Here is a 20860-nt window from a genome sequence, read left to right as displayed (position 1 = left end):
GGGGTGTTAGCACAAAATCTACCCCTTTCAAGTTCACATCTTGATTATGTTCAGAGATGAGAAAATCACCAACCTATGAATGGTCCATTTTAATATTTGACTTACAGAGGTTTCTTAACATTGCCGTTATGTTGAGTGACGTGTTACAGACCTGTTAAAATTCCACTCCCAAAATTCATCTATCTGTTTTAATTTATCATTCAAGGCTTCTGCGGTTAAATGTCTGACAGGGTTGGGCACTGGAGAGTTTGAAGAGTACCACCAATTCAGAGTCAGGGATGATGCCCTAGACTGAGTATCTGTAAGGAGAGGATGTTCACAGTTGACCTGTATTCAAAGGCCCCAGTGAAGTTGTCACTGTGGCTGGAGAATCTGGTTTTTGGTGTAACTGAAAGACTTGCCAGATTGTCTGAACATTGTTTGAAAACAAATTAAAATGTTATTAAGGGTAAAACCACTTATTCCAGTGTAAAACAGGTTGCGTCAGTTTTAGCACGGAGAAAAGAGAGAAGGTGTGCTTTGAATTTATCATATTTACATAGCCTTTTATAAATGATAACTTTACTGGGATAAATTGTAATATAGTCTAAGAAGGTGTGATTTCTCAGTCTTGGTCCATAGGGGGTTTGAACAGAGTGCCATCCTATAGTTGTAACTACTTTGCCCGCTCCCTCACTGCCAAGGCTAGAAAATATGAAGAGGAACCACTTTACCCTCAGTCCTTGCCTTCCTGCAGGTCCTGGCAATGGTACTGCCCCACCGATCTCAGAGGGAACATCTACCACATGCCCCTGCTGCGCTCTACATATGGGGTTCATTCTCATCTTTATCTTAGATGTGAGCTCCCCATCTGGATAATAAACTCATCAGAGATAAAGGACAATGAATGTTGCTTACATAGTAGCCTTGGTATACTTAGCACATTTCTGGGAATACATTGTATACTCAGAGTGTTTCAAAAATGTCAAATACTTGAAAATTTTACCTCTGCAACATATTTCAATTTAATAATTTGTGCTGTGGCAGCTTCCTATTTAAGTTATCCTCAAAATGTGAAATTATATGCCATCTGTATACTTTATTATATTTATGATTATATTCCTGATTGATATTGATGTCTCAGGAGCTTTTTTTTTTCACAGTAATACTTACAATATATTTCTGAGGATGGACAAAGCATGTGTTACTAATGAATACACAAAATATGAATAAAGAATAATGAATAAAATATTTTCATTAGCTTTAAAACTGCCTCACATAAGGGAAACTTGCCCTGGTAGACTGTGTGGAAAGAAGAAAATGCCCATAATAATATCACTCAATGAACAAACAATCGAAGAAAAGAAATTCCAATTGTTATTGGCTTCTAAAGTAGAACTGAATTCATAAAAGAGCAAAACTGGAATTTTCAATAGCTTTAGACACATTTTTAAAGATAACCAGTTAACAGTGAACAAAGAAGGAATGCAAAGAGGAAAAAGTACTAAGTTCTGAAATCAGTAAAGATCTCATAAACCAAAGATATATGAAAAAGCAAAACAAAGCAAGAAGTAAAGTCTGTAAGCTCAAAGAATGCGCCGAGGCATTGGGCCTGCAAAGATAAAGGAGGCGCTGCCTGGACTGAGAATATTATCTCTTTAACCAGCCAAGCAATCGTGGTAGGCTGCCCCCCTCCTCCTAGACAGGGATGCAGTGCAAAGATAGCAAAGGCCCGACGGCAGCTGAAAGGCTCCCATTTAAAGGCTCTGCTGAAAGCCTTCTCTGGTGCAGGCTGCTAATATATGTGAGGTTTGGTGTGAGTGCGAGTGAACAGTTGTATAGAACTTGTTCTTAGCATTTTCTAGCAGTCATTTCCAAACTTAGTAGAAATATATGAAGACATATTTAACTCACAGTTTTGTTTTGCTTTGTCTCTTTCCTGAAGTCTCTCTATCTAGAATTTAGAAGGGATCAGACTGAATACGCCTGGCTTTGGGTGGCTTTCTTCTCTTTCTTACAAAGCTATTTCTTTTCTCTGCATAGCCATTTCTCTTCTACATATAACAATATTGCTAATGTGTGGATTCCTATTATAGTTTTCACCCAATGAGATTCTTATAAGTTATATTGTGCCTTTGGGTTGGTTCTACATTTTCTTGGGACAATTCTATTACAAATGATCTCATTTTAAGGTATGGAGTGTATCTGCTTTATTAATACATTCTGTATTAGAGTTCTGCAGTGATTTAGAACCAAGACCTCCTGTGTAGAGAAAAGGATTCTTCCCCCCTGAGAACTAACTCATTCTTGCAGGGGCACCGATGTGCAATGCCATACCTTGCCATGTACAGGTGAAGAAGCAGTTTGAGTTCTGGTATTGGGAAAGAGGAAAGGAGGGTGTTCTACCCTTTAAAAAGAGGCAGGGAGTTTGTCTTTATCTGGTATATTGTTGAGTCTAATGGCTGGTCTCATAGTTTTCAGTGAAGTGTGACCAAAATGAGAACTAAACCATTGTATTTAAAAGTCTTGTGCTAGTTAGCTGGATAGGTTTTTATTTTCATGACTCAGCTAGTATCATGTATGATGACACAATCTCAGATGAGAAAATGCCTCCATCAGATTGGCCTATAGGCAAGTCTATGGGGCATTTTATTTTTGATTGATCATTGACATGAAAGGGCCCTGGCCACTTTGGTCAATGCTTTCCTTCCGGGCAGTTAGCCCTGGGTTGTATAAGGAAGCAAGCTGAGGAAACCAAAGAAGCCAGCCACTAAGCACCATTGCTCCATGGACTCTGATTTAGTTCCTGCTTCCTGGCTCCTGCTTTGAGTTTCTACAATAGTGGACTATTACCTGGAAGTGTAAGATAAAATAAAACCTTTCTTCTCTAGTGTGATTTTAGACATGGTGCTTATCGCAATAAAAGTGAAACAAACTGAGACACGTTTCTCTGGAAAGTCAACTTTAATTTTGGCACAGCAACCTATGAAACACAGATTGCAGCCAATCATCTGCCCTCTGATTATATTGTGTCTTTGCTTCTGTAATAGGGTCTAGTGCAACACAGTCTACACGATCTGTATACCCTTGAAAGATATAAAACGAATCTGTGAAGGCAGTCACCAAGTATGGAGGGCTTGGTTGTGGGCATTGTACTTGGGATGGATCCCTGCTCGGTTATCAGTTTCACTTCTAAATGACTAGTTCTTTACCTTTCTATTTCTTGGCTCAATATTTTGTCAACTCAAAAGTGACACATACAACACATGAACTCTGTGTGCTAGAGCAAGAGCCATGAACATGCCTGTGTAGAAACAATCTATGTCCCCGTGTCACATAAAGACAGTTATTATTTTTCCCATCTACCCCATGCTACTTATTGGAAGACAAAGGTCTCATTTGGAGGCTAAAGGGGGCACTGTGTCTAAAAAAAATATGTCTAAAGAAAATCAAGGTGCATTTAGTTCAATGGCTTAACAAACAGCCAAGTTACAGCTATAATTTCACAATATTGCTTCTTTGACTTTATTCTTAGTATAACATTTAAATTCAAGGAAAATGTCACATTTATTTGGAGTTTATCTACTAATCTCAAGAAAGTCAAGTTTTCCAACTGAAGTTCTGAAAACCTCATACTATCTTGGGGACTTCCTTTCAATCTAGAGACATTTTTCTTTTCTTTTTTTTTTTGACAAAAGAAGTGGTTAAATAATCTTTGATTAGATCCTTAATTCTAGTGTTTATCTTTCTTCTTGGTCTTTTAATATATTCTTACAAAAGTGCTCAGTTAAAAGTGAAATTACTTTATTGACATAAATCATTGCCTGGGGCAGATATGAATCTAGAGGATGAAGTGAGGTTGTAAATACTGGAATAAAGAGAAGGGAATATTCTAGGTCAGGAAATAGATGCATCTAAGAATAGGTACACCTTAATGTGTATGTAGGGATTAGCTAACTAAATCTTCCTGTTCCTAAATGTAAGGCAGGATGAGACCCTAGTTTATAAAGTGCTTGTGGAAGAATTGTTGCCATGAGTTTGACTCTGAAGTCCCATATACAAATGTAAATATAGTATCACTTACCTGTAGTCTTATCAGTAGGGGTTTGAGACCAAAGGATACCTAGAGTTTGTCGACCAGCCAGTCTATTCAAATCAGCAAGTTCTAGGTTCACTGAGAGACTTTATTTGAAAAAATAAATCTAGGAGATTTAGGGATATAGGTAACATTCACCTCTAGTTTCTACCACCCAGGTATACAAGGTCATCTGCACATGAACATACACGTACAACTGGAGAGGAAAAGAATATAAAATACATTAATATTACCCAAGACATGCTCTTCACCTTGTGAAGTATTTATCTTCATCACCATCTGCTTAGAGGGCTGCTCTTGTTCACTGTTTAGAGTTTAATATGACTTATTTTCCTGCACTTAATTCATTACTTTGATAAATCTTTGGGCTTTCATTGACAGCAAGTCCAATTTTAAAAGGACTTGGAATTCTATGTGTCTCTTCTCCTTAGAGTACACCCTAAGTCTGCTTCCTTCCCCTGCTTAGACCTAGTAGTGCAGCGGCAAGCAAAAATATAGAATTAAAGTCCCTATAGTAATGGTTATCATTCTGTTTCTCAGAAGCATAATCAGTTCCAATTTTCAATGTATTGTGAAAATTTTAACAAAACAAGTGATAAAAGAAAAACTGCAACACCAATAAAAGTCTCCTGCTCTGAGGATATGTTTAATAGTTCCAACATGTATAACATTAAAATTTTATCAAGAAATCAGGGAAAGGACATTTTGTACACAGAAATCAATTTACCTAGCTACTATCTGCAAGACTTGCTTGTAATTTATTTTGCCTCAAAGAATACACTGCTTTTAAACCCAATTCTATTCCATTTTAGTGTGTATAAAGGGAAACGGATGAGAATATATTGGCTTCAAGCATAAGTAAAAGATTTAGAAGATCTTGAAATGTTGCCGACCAAAATAAAATCCCTGATGAAGCAAAATGAAGTTTTGTGATGCCCACCATGGTTTTGAATGTATGTATGTTTGAGTGAAAAAGAAAACCTTTGGTCATATATAGGTTCCTCCATTGCTTCTCATGATGAACCTATCTATTTGTCAAAGGGGAAAAAAGTCCAAGATCAATCCATGCTTAGAAAGCAGTATAGTACATGAAATATTCGCTCCAGGATAGTATAGATGAAGTGAGTCTTGCCATGCTGTGAAGGAAAGTATATTACATGAGTAGATAGGTAGACAGATAGATAGATAGATAGATAGATGCATATAAACATACATTCCCAGATACAAGGGTACATAAATATACAGATGCATCCTCCCTAGCTTAGACAAGTTTGAAAGTTGTATGAAGATGAGATTGAGTATTAGTTAATGCTATTTAACACCTGTGTTTTGGTAGTTACTCGTAAATACAATTTAGTTTCATAAACCAGAAAATGTGTACAGTTTACTATGGAGAACTTAGGAGGTGGTTATGAGATTTCATTGACTTTACACCAAAACCTGCCAGTAAAACATCAATACCATAGTGGGTATTTAATAATTGCTAGATCATTGCTGATTCAACAGTTCTTATGAGGGTTTTTTTGACCACATGAAACACAGACTTGTACTGTGTAAGGGACACAGCCTGTTGCCGAATCCCTGCAACTAGGAGCCCTTCTGGCTCTCAGCATTGCAGCAATATTTCCCAGTGGACTGTGACCTCCATCACAGGGATGTAGGACCTCTGTGTAACACATCTGAACGCAGTGTTTCCATTGGGATGTGGCCCAGCCAGCCCTAGCTGGGCTCTTTCTGCTTTATTATGGCTCGTTCTGTACTATACGCACAGTCCCTCAGAGTGGTCCAGTCTCTGTTTTTTCATCTTGCTGAAGAGAGCATGAAAGCTGTCGTAGAAAAGCAAGTACCTGACTTGCCTATAGTGTCACAATGGGGAGGTAGAGGATCAATAACAAGTCACAGTTGGCTGAAGACTTTTTATTTATGGGATGTCAGCTGTTGCCTTCAGGGTGATGAGAGAGTCCCAGGCCTCAAGCAAGTCGAGGTTGAAAACAGCAAAGTAAAAAGAATAAGCTTAATAAGTCCCCTCGGGAAGGCAAACCAATGGAGTGACCAGCACAGAGAGTCTGTGGACATTCACATCATGAATCTAGATTTGAAAAGCAGTGATATATGAGAAGCTGCTGGGGTGGCAGTGACTCCAGACTCCTACCTCAACTTGACTAAAAGACTTGGGACAAATGTGATAAGACAGGACTTGGTTAAGAAACTAAGGACGAGTGTCAAATACTAGAAATAGAACAATCTCCTAAAAAAATGTTTTAAAGCATTACTTATTAATTTAATTTTTTATGACTGTAAAAATTAGAGTCATAAAAATTTAGGTAAAATGTTGATATAGTCTCATAGAATTTGACTTCAAGATAAATGGTCTCATTGAAACTAATATCATGAGGTTTATTGCCACTTCTTCAAGTTTCCATATAGGCTCACAAACACAACTAGTGTTGACGATGCAGGGTGAAGGTGTTGGTATGAATTTTGACTTTACTATTAACCACAAGATCCTGAGCAAACAACTCAACATCTTGAGTTAAAGTTCCTCTGCAAAGATAATACTGAAAGAACCCATGTTCCCTATTGATTAAGTTGTATGCAAAGTCTGTAAAATAAAATCATTTAAATAGCAGTCCATTCACTATTGTTTGTTAGAGGCAGTAACTCAGTAAGATAGCTAACTGTATTTTTGCCCTAATGTTCTTGAGAATCTAGTTGGAAACAGGTATTGAATTCTGGTTTACCCAATAATGTATGAAAATATAGGATAGGAATCAAAAGAATCAATATTTATAATAAATGTATTTTAGGCTACCACAATGAAAACAATAACAAGACCATGAAATGAGGGTATTTCTACTCACGGTGAATTTGTAATTTCTATAGATAAGTCAATATGATAGTCCGCTTGATTTAGAAACAAAACCACTTGCTGGCCATGTCAGTGCTGTGAGCCCATGCACATGTACATCCAGCAGCTGAGACTCTGGGCACAGACATGTGTTAGCAATCTGGCTCAGGGTAGCCCCAGGATGCATGCAGCTCCACAAAAGGCCTCCTGGCCCAGATTTTCAAAGCACATTGCTACCTAGGAGGCAGAAGGTACTCTCAACGTAATGGGCATTGGCCTCAGACATATCAGCTTGATGTGTTTATGATCAGTAGACCCCTGTTGGGTCACCACTCTTTGGGTAAAAATGCATTAATGAGGTATAGCCAACCCTGCTTGGCACTCTCTGACCAGCCTAGAGGGAAACCCCTGGCAGAGAGCCAGCTCAGGGCCTCTCAACAGTGCCTGTTCTGCCTTGTGCTTACAGATTTGGAAATACAACAGGAGAAGCTGAAAACTGTGCTTTTAATCTTTATTTTTCTTTTAAGTATAGCTGGAACCAAACACTTTTCAGCCAGATACAATCAGATAGTCATATCTAGTAATGGTTGAATTTGAAGATACAGTGCATTTGCTTTTACTCTGTTTTTTCTCTGTTTAATTTCATGAAGTGCATTTTTTTTTGGATTTCTTGATTTCCTAACATTTTGTAAATTAACATTCCTAAAATTGTGTTTATGTAATAGTTAATTATAGTAAAAAAATTTCCTTGGCAGTTATATGTGGTTAGTAGTAATTTAATAAAAATAATATGGCCTATGCTCCTATATATATCTACTTATACACATACATAATATACACACATATGTATCAATACACTTTCAAACATATCTATACACACATATTTATATCTATATAAATATATGTATTTTACAATCACATGACTCTTTGCATACACATTTCTATACAATACACATATATCTATACACAGACCTATACACATACATAACCAGTTCCTGCCACAATCACAAATCCATTTGGAATTTCCTCGCTGGTGGGCATGTCTTGGTAAGATGTGAGCTCTGGTACCGTCAGTGGATTCCCTGAAGAACAGATGATTAATTGGGCTGTTTATTAATCCCAATTTCTCAGCATCCAGACGAGCTAAAGACTTCACCAACATGGTATGACTGACAAGGAAGTATCAGACCTTGAATAGAAACATTCCTACATTTTCTGAGTTTGGATGTCTTTAGAGGACAGCTCTACCATGGCATTTAGGTATTAGTTAATTTGGTATAAATATATTTTAATTTTGCTTTGTTATTTCTCTGCTTAATTTAATGAAGCACTTTTTTTTGGATTTCGTGATTTTGACTACACATCTGCTCTTGGTTTATTTGCAAATCACCTCTGCCATAATAAGACAGAAATCTCTAAAATAGTTCTGCATATCATGCTAAGAAATCATACAACCTGGGGATAGAGATCTGTTGAAAAGTCACAATTTATTCAATATGCACAGAATTTACAAGTAGTTTTGGCCCACCCTAAACTTGCATTTGGTGTCTGAATTACAACGTTCTGGGGATTAAATTGAATTTTAGTCCATACTGTTGGTGTCCAGGCATTTACTATTGCTTGATAATATGTAATTAATAAGAAAACTTAAAGTATATTCAAAATCTTGAAAAGGATGTGGCAAAATTACTTTATGCTTAAATTCTTTACTTATACACCAAGCATTCATGTGTTATTGAAGAGTTAGTTTATAAAATCACTTCAAGAAAGCACCATCTACATATTTAACATGATATTCCCTGCTTTTGTGTTAGGCATTTGTAAATAAAGCTATAGGAATTTGCCTCACAACAAGTGAATCTATTATTACAGTCCCATTATCCCACCACAATGCTCCAGACCTTTATCTTTGCTTCTATTTGTAGTTCTGATTCAAGCTTACATATCTTTAAGAAAACAGCTACACAATCTCTGGATTGACAGAAGCAGTAGTGAGCCCAGGCAGAATCATTGGGTTTGGGATTTGTGTAAGAGGCATGAAAGAAATAGGAAAAGTGACATAGGAATAAAGACAAAGGGTGTTGAAACAAAGTCAAGACTGGAATCAAGGTCTGCAAACCGAATACAATAGAACTGTCCATGAACAGAAAAGAAAAGGCAGAATGGGAAATGAATATCACCTAAGGATGGCAAAGATTTTTCCAACCCACTCAGTTCTTACTCCTGGCAATAACCAGTTCTACACAATCTGGGCCTTCTTCATTATCAGCAGAGGCTAAAATCAAGGTTGTATGTGAACATATTCCTTTTTGGAAAATAAGTTATAAAAAAAATCTATATGCATGCAGTCTCATATTTGAACTCAGGCTGCCTCCTTAGATTTGTAAATTTTTTCCTTTGGAATATATGAACAAGTCCTGTTTGCAACATATCTTTTGACTATCTTGTCAGCCTTATGTAATTTATAAGCCAATCTGTTAGCACTCTTGATATTATTGAATTACATCCACTTCCTCAACTCTTTCCTTCCTCCCTCTCTCCCTTCATTTTTTTCTTCCTTCCTTCTTCCCTCTCTCCCTCCCTTCCTTCTTTTGCTACTTCTTCCTTCCCTTTCCTTCATTCTTAAATGGTTTCTCCTAGAATACTTATCAGAATCTCCTAATATCTACTAACACACTATATTTTTAATGAATTGAAACTTAATTTATGCTTTATCTTTCATGTGAATCTTTCACTAAGTTCTTCCTATCTAACCTCTATGACAGGCTTCCCCTCTTCATTCTTTGCATAAATATGACGTACCCAAGCTTTTCCACCCCAGCCTTAGAGCTCACACTGAGTCCATAGTTTACAGTGCAGCTTCCTCTAGTGGATTTTGTAAAAATACAGACATTCTTGGAAGACAAAGTTGGAATATTATCTCATTTTGTTATATTTTAAAACAGCAAAATTTATTTTCATCATGATGAGGGATTCCAAGTTATTATTATTATTATTATAAAGCATCTTTCAAGTTATAAGTCATGAACTATAGCAAATAAAATATTTTCATACCAAGGAAGAAGCAAAATATAGGTTAAATATCAAGTTCAATATAGAAAAAAAATGTTTCCTCATTTCTAAAAGTTTGATTTCTGGGTCTAGACTATGGTGAGGAAAAGGAATTGCTCTCCAAAATGAAGACAAGAACGATATGTTTCAATTATGGGTATTTGTTTGAGGTGTTTTCTGGTTCTACCATGTCCCATGATAAAAGTCAATGGGAAGCTACAACAGCCTAACCCAGGCAGTATGACAAAAAGCACGGACATATCAGGAATGAAGGTACGGATAACCCCTCCAGGAAAAGAGTCAAGACCTAAAGTGGAGGAAATATAAAATGGATAGAAGAGGAAAGTAGTTATAAATAATAGCGAAGCCATGGAACCAGTTACAAAAATAAGAATTATAGTTGACATGATTGATTCTGTTTTATTTTAATATTGTATTTGTACAAATATTTGTGTTTTCTTCCAATTACTTTAGTGTACGATAGTACATCAATTAAGAGAATATCAATGGTTATTATATTTAAGTTTGAGATACTAAAAAATGTTCCTCAAATGACAGTATCACCTCTTTTAAATATATGTGTTTGTAGTTGTACTTGGAATAGTTTTATTACGGTTAGACATTGTTATGACCTGGTTATTGTTTGTATTTAGAAATTAATCATGAAATAATGAGATAAGACAGAAGACAGAATTGTGATGTTTATTCTCAGTTGACAACTTGACTACATCTCAAATTAACTAAAGTCTGAAAGTGGAGGAAACACCTGCTAGGGAATTTAGCTTAATTTGAAGTAAGTAGAACCACTTCAAATCCAAAACAGGAAGACACATGTCTTTAATCCATATATTTATGTTGGAAGGCCCACCTTTAATCTGGGTCACATGTTCTGCTGCAATCCAATGAAACTGTAAGCGTGCTCTTTGCCTGCTTGTCCTAACCTTGCCTGCAAGTCCATTTCTTCCCAGGTGTTAGGGAATACCTACTTCTTCGATGTTCCAGCTGAGACATACAATCTCCAAGACTGAGTAACTACTACATTCTTGAACCTTCTGTTCACAGACAGCCATTGTTGTATTAGCAGGATTGAAGCCTATGGCTACATGTGGGTAGATCTATTTATTGTCATTTTGCTCAGGGAAGATAATCATTCACATCTTAGAAATTTTAGAGATAACAGTGTTTCCTTGAATTCCGAGGGTAACAGTCACAGATCCTGAGATGGACATGTTTCTGAATCCTGATAAAAGAACCACACCAGATACAGTATCACTTTTACACAAAGCCAATACTGTGTACTGCTTATATCGAGTGTTGACCAATGGCTCACTGGAGTTAGCAGAGTGTTTCAAAGTCAGCTTTGGGAAAACAACAGCATTCTTATATAAATATGAGAAGGCACATGTTTCTGGACTGTCTCGCACCGGATGCCATGATCCAAGTGCCTCTCCTGAAATGGCAGCTATGAAAGAGTACCCCTGGTTCCAGGATTTCGTATAGCCCCAGAGTATCAAGAACATGATCTCTGCAGGTAGATATCCTTTTTATTGTTGATAAGGCTTCCGGCTTTATATTCTCCCGTCCTCAGTGTTCCTGACAAAGAGCAGCTGGTGAAGATTTCAAAAAGAATCCAGTCCTTTTTTCAGTCTGTGGAAAAACTACTTTATCCCTCATTATCACTTTTGAATGAGGATATTAACCAAATATAGGTGTCTTTAAATCCCAACAACTATCCGTTAAAGAGCGTACCACACTGTAACCTGACATTTGAACTTCTTTGAATGCCAAATTAGATTCTCTACCAAAAGAAACTTTGGAGTCTATCTCCTTAATGTGCATATGAAACTTCCTCATTGTAATTATTACTATTGTTATCCATTTTCATGTATGTGAAATGGTGATAAAGATAGGATTTTTAGAGATTGAATTAAATAATAGAAATAGTCTTCTTATTCTTATATCCCCCCCCCCAGAGGAAGGTCAGCTCTTTATTTCCCAAATGCTTGCTTTCTTCCATCATTAACGCCAGTCGATTTGCTTCATCTTCTCCTACACATCCCAATCACCTCCCTCCTAAGCTTTCATTGTTATCACAAGATAATACGGAAATATAGAGGTACTCACTGCTTCTTCATCTAAATTTGCTTGTTCTTAAATTTGCTTTTTACCTGGTTAAATGCTTCTTATGTTTCAACTGTCATATCAATGCTGTTCTCTTTTCTTCTTCCAGAGAGAATTGAGCCCTTAACTAACTTCGGGTTAGCATAACAAGCAGAGGAGCCTAGCACACAGCAGGAATCCAAAAACTGCAACTTGTTGTATTATCCCCTGCCAGGTACATATTCCTTCAGAGGCACAGAGGTCTTCTCCTGCTCTGAAGTCCTGTGACATTCAGTCTTGTCTGGAAGAGAGTGCTGAAAACATTTCTGAGGAATGGATGAGCAGAGCTGAAATGAACTCTGAAACTGAATGGTAAATGTGGCAATTCTTGGAGATGGGGCATCTTCCAGTTGGAAATTCTCATGGGAACGAACTCTTACATAGAGTCCCACCTGGTGGCACACTCATTCATTAACGAAAATTCCTTGTAGTTATACTTGGACACGTGCCGGTGACTGTAATGGCAGAAGTGTAAGCCTGACTCTGGGTATTTACTAGACCATGAAAAGTGTTTATTATCTGTAAGGTATGTATTTGACATTGCATAAGCTTTTCATCTCTGATGGCATCAAAAGAAAACACTGTAAACAGAAGCCTGCTTCAGTCCTTAATGCAAGCATGTCTCCTGAATGACTGAAACATCTTTGTATTTGCACATATATTGAAATTGCACATTCTTGAAATATGCAACTGTCTATAGAATCATCTATGCTTTGTAGACTCACAAGGGAAGAAATATCAAATCCATTTCCTGGAATTAACAACTTCAAATTCTCTTTAACTTTGCTTACTCTTGTTTACATTGCTAAAAAGTCTGCATTTTTTAAAAAAAAGTCAAGGTTTTCTCCATTCTCTGTGAGCATCACAGTCCTTGATGGAACAGCCCACACATTTGTGGGAGCATTTGTCCTCAATAATTTCTCCTGTGTGCTACTTCCCACTTGTTTCTGGGTATTATTAAGGCATGTTATTGCATCAGGCAATCTTGCCTGCCTCTCCGAAGGAACCAGACAGAGCACCGTTTGATTGCATGTCATCTGTCATGGTCGCTTTCTCTGTCTATGCACATTATTTTCCCTACAAGTCCAGACTTGGGCACTAATGGCATTTCAAGGTGGTCAAGTGAAAACAGAGGGCTCTGGGAGATGGGAGGTCCATTGTCTAACTCCTAGGAGTGCCTTGGCTCAGCTCACTGCTCCTCTTCTCTCGCCCATGTACTCCGTACCCGCTCATGATCTGCTACGCTTTCTACTTCCACAACAGGGCTAATGGCTTTCTCCTTACCCACTTCCTTCAACTATCTATCCTCATCCTAAGTTCCAGCTCCTGTTTCCCACTAACCACAAGACCAGAGGGGGAAAGAGCAATGCACTTTATTTTTTCCTTCAAACCTAGATTGGGTCTCTTATTTGGACAAAACATGTTAACATTTTTCAAATACAAAAATACTCTTCCAAAATTATTTTTAGTTCAACATCAATGCTTCTTTCTCACAGCACAAACACCTTTCCATCTATATTGCAGCTGTATGTTATTGCAGTGCTGACCAGAGATGGACACACTGCTATCCAATAGTCTTCTGAAAGCAATTGATCAATTCTAGTTCACTTATTATTCATTGCAAACCTTTATTAGAGAGACTGTTTTTGGAGGTCTTCGCCACTCTCCCATTGCTACTACTTCTATATCTCCATCTCATCACACTGTAAACTTCCAAAAATATTGGGGAATTGACTGTGTAATAGAGTCTCATTATAGTTTCATTTTGTATTAACTAGGAAGAAACAATCAACTGCATTTCTGGATCACAGAAGATAAAAGACCAGCTATATAAGCCATACAAGTATTTCCTGATACATGGAAATGATATTTTGAACCTTATTACAAGAGCCATTGGGAATATTGAAAATGCCACTTTGTTTTATTTTCAAAGGATTTCTAAGAGTTTGTGATCATGTCCTTGGGTGGTGTTCCTGAAGATGATCAAGGAAATTAGTTTTCCAAAATCCCTAATAACTTCACAGTTAAAAAAAAAAGTACTTGGCAATTAACAATAAAACCCCAATTTGAGCTGAAATCTCTAATATTTCAGAAACACACTTAATTTTAGACTGTACTTTACATATCAAACTATTCAAATGCAGTAGGCATGGAGGGGTGGACAAACCACGTGCAAGCTCTTGAACATCACAGACTATGTACAGATAATGTTGTCCAAGCTATTGATTGTATGTTGGAAGCTCTTTCTGTGACTTCGAGCTATAATTCATAAGCATTGTCTGTTCAAACTCTGCTAACTTTCTTTTTCTAGACAATGAGCTAAATGACTTTGGAAATGGAATTATAATGAAACTGAAAATCATAGCTATTAGTAAATATCTGTGTGCTATTAGTGGAAAAAACTAATAGAAACAGAGCAACAATAAGTAGCATTATTAACATGTCCTAAAGTTGTACCATATTGTTGATTTGTGTGTTTTCTTTATAAATGAATATTAAATATTAGGTGATTTAAATTCACATTTTCATAGCTGCCACTTGTGCATTAAAATATGGTGCTTGCATTCAATTTCAAGAAACACCTGTTTCTGCTTGTTATTTCTCCAAGATAGTTATATAATATTTAACACAACAATAAAATTCCCATGAGCAGTAAATCACACGAAAATTTACTAGAAATGAACACTACATACTTCTTCATTCTCATAGATTTTATTCATTACAAAAGGCATTCTTTACTAAGGACATTAAAAAATCTACTAAATATAAAAAGGAAATTCAGAATTGTGCTATGTGCTATTACGAAAATTTGAAAACTAATACATTTTATTGTAGGAACATTTTAGGTTTATCATTTTAATTTGAAATATAGTGTGTTTCCATTTATTAATCGGCCAGCTACAAAAATCATTATATATGATTGTTTCTGTGAGCTTATTTTTGTTTTTGAAAATTCCCAAAGTTTCCTCAGAAATTTGAACATTCAATTTTATCATAGATTATTAAGGATTTATGAATGAGATCTTTTTTTTTTTTGGAGTTTTACTGTTTAAATAGTGCATCGTTCACTTCTGCAATTTCAGCAACGTAGAACCCAGGGACCCAGGATGAAGAGCTGAAACCAACCATGCCTTTCTATAGTGAGATTTGTGTCTTAGAACAAACAGCAAATGGAATGAAAAAGCATAAAGCATTATTCTGTGAAAGCAGAAAAGAAGTTGATAATGTGTGCTAAGCTGTGTGCAAGGCTACAGGAAATCATCATAGAAATAAGAGTGTAACTGAAACTAATTTCTAGGTTGTGAATAAGGAAAAATATCACACTAAGGTTTACAGCTATCACCCAACCTACATAATACCTTATCAGGAGATCTCAGTCTTGGCTCCTTTTGCGCTCAATAATTATTGTGACCACACTGAGAAAAATCTTTGCATTCTCTTCTAGTTTAATTATTACCACAATATGCCTGTGGTGTTTATTCATTTTTAATTCAGACAAAATAAATTGTGGTGACTTAATGAAGATTGACGCTGATTCTGTTATGTCAGCAAGTTTTCTCTTGGGGAAGAAAGAGTACTGTGATACAAGATAATTATCAGAATTCTTTACCTGGCATTGTAGACTCATTGTTTTTTCTTCTATCATTATTTTGAGAAAAATCAAACAGGTATGTATTTTGGCAGCCAAAACTGTTTACAATATTTATGAAGTTATGGTTTCTTGTCAGTTGGCTTAGAACAAGGCTAGTTCCCTTCCTTCTATATCTATACACTCAGACTTTCTCCTCAATCAGAGACATCCCTTGCTTTTAAATCTTAGTTTCATAGGCTTTTATAATTTCAGGAATATTTCTTCTCAAAGACTTCTATTGCAAACATCTCTAAGCATTCTGGCATTTCATTTCATTGCACATGCTGAGAGAAATATTTAAATTTATTTCAGCTGTGACTTGTTTCCATGTCCCTTATGATTATACTTACAGCAATGTACTTTTGGTGTGTTTAACTTCCCCTTTACTTTTCTTTAATTTTTCTTTAATTTGTTGTGATTATAATAGTAACAGCATTGCCAACTTGCTTTGCTTTAATCCAGACTTGGCCATATAAACCTCCTTGCTCTCTGTAAAAGTTATGGCCACTCTCATAAATTCTTACTACATATACATATTTCTAAATACATAATGGCAAACTGCTCAGCCTACACAATTAAAATAATTTTGTATCCTACTTTTATTATAAATCATGTATTTGTTTTAGGTGTGTTCTACCTCCATGTTCTTTAAAAATTTATATTTTCATAGTGCTCTGTTTTTAAATGAATACATTTTCAATTTAATAATTGATATTAATATATAGTGAAACAATAGTAAAGTTCATATATTATCCAAAGTTCTCTTGATTTCTATGCTTCGCGCCCTTAAAACAGATATGAACAAAAAGTCACATTGTGTGAGACATCGTGAGCAAGATAACATGGGGCAAGATAATGGGTTATGTACATTCTAGCAAAGGCAGCGGTGAAACATGATTCAACACGGTTATGCACTACCTGGGGTTTAATTTTCAGAGCCTAACAATTGACTTTTTAATCCCACTATAAGCCATGATTGTGGATTATAATCTTTTCATATATCTTCACAGTAATTATACATGTAATTTGAATGTGTTTGTGTCAGAAGTTTCTTTCCAAACAGTGCTTTTAAAAAGTAGTGCAGGAGCAGAAGGAGAGAGAGCACGAGCAAGGAACTCAGGACCGCGAGGGGTGCACCCACACACTGAGACAATGGGGATGTTCTATTGGGAACTCACCAAGGCCAACTGGCCTGGGTCTGAAAAAGCCTGGGATAAAACCTGACTCGCTGAACATAGCAGACAATGAGGACTTCTGAGAACTCAAGAACAATGGCAATGGGTTTTTGATCCTACTGTACGTACTGGCTTTGTGGGAGCCTAGGCAGTTTGGATGCTCACCTTACTAGACCTGGATGGAGGTGGGTGGTCCTTGGACTTCCCACAGGGCAGGGAACCCTGATTGCTCTTTGGGCTGACGAGGGAGGGGGACTTGATTAAAGGAGGGGGAGGGAAATGGGAGGCGGTGGCGGGGAAGAGACAAAAATCTTTAATAAATAAATAAATAAATAAGTAGTGCAAATGTATACAAACATTAAGCTCTGACAAGTCAGTTAGTTATTAGATTAATTTGGTCAGTGAGTGATACCAGAATGTTATTGTTCTTAAGAAAAACTAAAAACTCTTTTTAATTTTCTAATTATGCTCTATGACAGGTACTATCTACACATATAAAAACATACATTAAGAACTAGCAATATAAATATGTGATCACAATGTGGACAGACTTCCCATCAATAGTGTTATTGAATAGTGAGTAGGATAGGAACAAACAGATACCATGTCAGAACAATGAACAACCAGCAGTTTTGTACAAAAATTAGTAAGGCTGGGAAATTTTATATCAATAACCATGTATTACTATTGAGATATTTTTATGCGCAGATGATTAGAGGCTTTGAGTCATTCCATGGACTCTATCATGTCGCCAGAATGTAAATTTGTAAATTTGATTTCTGATAAAGTAATTTATACTTTTAGTGAGTACATGAAGTGAAAAGCATATTCCATGTTCTTTTAATGGAATCCCTCCCCACAATACTCTTTTTAGTACAAAGGATCCAGAAAAACCATTCCACTCACCAGACCAAGGCTCACTGCCTTATCAGAACCTAGCATTTCTGTTAAGAAAGGCTATGTGTGTGTGTGTGTCCATGATATAACCAAAAGCACAATGTTGACAATGTTGGAAAAATAAGGGTAGGATGATGAGAAAATCAGATTAGACAGGGGCGAGAAGTTCTCCAGAGAGTCAAGGGAGATTAAACATAAAGAAATAAGTATGGAATATCATATGAATAAGCAAAGGGACAATGAACTTTAATTGGCTCTAAATTTTCTTTTGCCAAATGTAATACATTTTCACAGTACAAACCCTTGGGAAGTCAGAAATAAAGTGAAATGTCTAACACAATGCAGGAATTTATAGAATCAAAAAGCTGGTTCTGCCCTCAATAGTAAGTGGAATATTCCACTTTGGGTTAAATCTAAGACAAGTCTAGTTTCTTCTGCCATGACTCTTCAGAAGTACAGAAAATATTCTAACCAGGTAATCTACCCAAAAGGGAACCAGTGGCAGATACCTGACGAGGTTTAGGAGAGAGCAAAGTTTCTCTCATCGTGAACGATATGATCTCACATATAAAATCCCTTAGGAAGCCACTGGAAGATTATTAAGGCTGATGAGCAAAATCATGGTGTCCTTTGTTTAGAACACCAGTATCTACAATCCTTGTGCTTTCAAACCTGCCATGATTCCAAGCCTAAATGAAACACAAACCAGGTTATTAATAATGCATTCTATCTAAAATAGCATCAAGAAAAATAAAATAACTGAGAAAGTACTGAGAATAAATTTAACTTTAGATAAAAGGAACATAAAAATGTAATCTGTCAAGCAAGGGGGAGGAGCTCGTGGAACATACTCTTTGTCTCTGAACTGCTGCTTCTGATGATTTCAGAGAGGCACTGTGTTGAACTGTGTACCAACTGCTGAGCCCACTAGGCACAAGTGGTAGCTCCAAGCCCAGAATCACACAGATAGCTGTATTTAAATACAGTGGAGCACAAATAAAAAAATTAATAAAAGATATGACATGAAAGAAAATTTTGTTGGGAGGAGATGGAGTGGACACGGGTAATTAGGAGATGTGGGGGAAAATAGTCAGAATGAATTTCATAACCTATAAGCATGTCTAAAAATGAAATTCATCAATAAAAATATGTACATCCTTTAAAGTTTATAAAGACAGCAAAATATTTATGGGAAAATTTTAATGATGTAAATCAATTCAAATTTATTTATTTATCCTGGGTTTACAGATTAAAAGCAAGATTATTGAAAATTTAATGCACAGATCTATTTACCTGTTTGAAACTATGCTTGTAAATATTTTGATACTCTTCACTGTACAAATAGAAAATGATATAAAACTGTAGGAGGAAAAGGATACCCAAAACAATCTAAAAGGAGCAGAACATGATTGGAAGTTTCACACTCTTAAATTTCTAAACCTGCTTTCAAATTATAGCAATCAATACCATGGTAAGGCTATAAGTAGGCAGATGATGATACAAGATTTATAACCTGTATTTTTAGTCAGTTGATTTTTTTTTACAAGAGTGAAAAGCCCATTTATAAGGGAAAACAACTTTTCCATAACATTCATATCATTTTGGATTCCTACCTTTTACAATATAGACTTATCAGTAAAAGATTCAATGTCTGACTCATGAGTTAATACTAAAGACATTTTACAAGAAATCCATAGAGATGCATCTTCATGAGCTTGAATAACAATTAATTCCTAATATGCCATCAAAGGCACAAGCAAAAAGAGCAAAATATACAGCTCAGTCTTTGTTAAACTGAGAATAATTTTCTGCAAGACATTATGAAGAATGCAAAATGACAAGGTACTAAATGTGATAAAATAGTTGCAAATTATATATCTTGAAAGCTTCTCATGCACGGATATATGAAAAATTCCCAGAACTCAATCACAGAAACTGAACAAACCCAATTTAAAAATGATCAAATGACTTGAATAGCCCCTTAGATGATATGCAAAGGGGCAGAAAGAGCATCACATGATGCTCAAGGCACTCACCTGCAAGTGAATTCAGGTAAAAGCCACAGATTATTTCATACTTACTAAGACAGCTATTATAAAACCCCAAACAAAAAAAAAAGGTAAAATCAAATACAAAAAAACAACAGAAACAACAACAACAACAAAAAAACCGTAGTACCATCGTACATTGCTGCTGGTAAAACTATGTCAAAGGTGTCACTGAAAGGGGCTTGACAGTTGCTCAAAATTCTTAATATTGAATTTTCAGATACAAAAGACAAACATTGTTATTACTTTACTATGGAATACTTAGAACAGACATATCCATATGCACAGAAAGTGGATTAGGCACAGGCAAGACAGGAGGGAAACAGACTGTTATTGGACGAATACAGAGATTTTTTAATAACATGATGAAAATCTTTAGGAAATAGTTCTAAATCCTAGACAGCACTATGACTGTGACTCATAACACTGAATTATACCCTTAGAAGTGGTTAAAACAGAAACCTTTGTTAAGTATATTGCATTGTATTTTTTAAAAATGAATTGTTTGAAGAGCCATAGGCATTAAAGGCTACCAGGAGAGGAGGAGATTCTTCTTTTAGAGTTGTAGCCACTGAATAACTATCTATGCCACACAGAGTAACTACACTCTCCCCCAAAATGCACACCAATAAGCATGCAAATAATCTAAACTAAATAAACTCAGTAGGACATATGTACACACACACTCACTATTACATACACACACATACACATATTTAAAATTACAAACACACACATGTGTAGACATGCACACACATAAAGATATACACATATACATAATTACACGCATACACATGGGCACACACAATACACACTTGCAAACATACACATATACATATGTGCACACACAATACACACTTGCAAACATACACATATGCACATGTGTACACACATAGACACAATACATACACATATACAGATGTGTACACACAATACACACTTTCAAACATACATATATACACATGTGTGCACACA

Source organism: Microtus oregoni, unplaced genomic scaffold, assembly GCF_018167655.1.
Source record: "Microtus oregoni isolate MIOR12 unplaced genomic scaffold, Mior012 000083F_ref0000379, whole genome shotgun sequence".
NCBI classification, from domain to species: domain Eukaryota; kingdom Metazoa; phylum Chordata; class Mammalia; order Rodentia; family Cricetidae; genus Microtus; species Microtus oregoni.
This window is presented reverse-complemented; position numbering follows the sequence as displayed.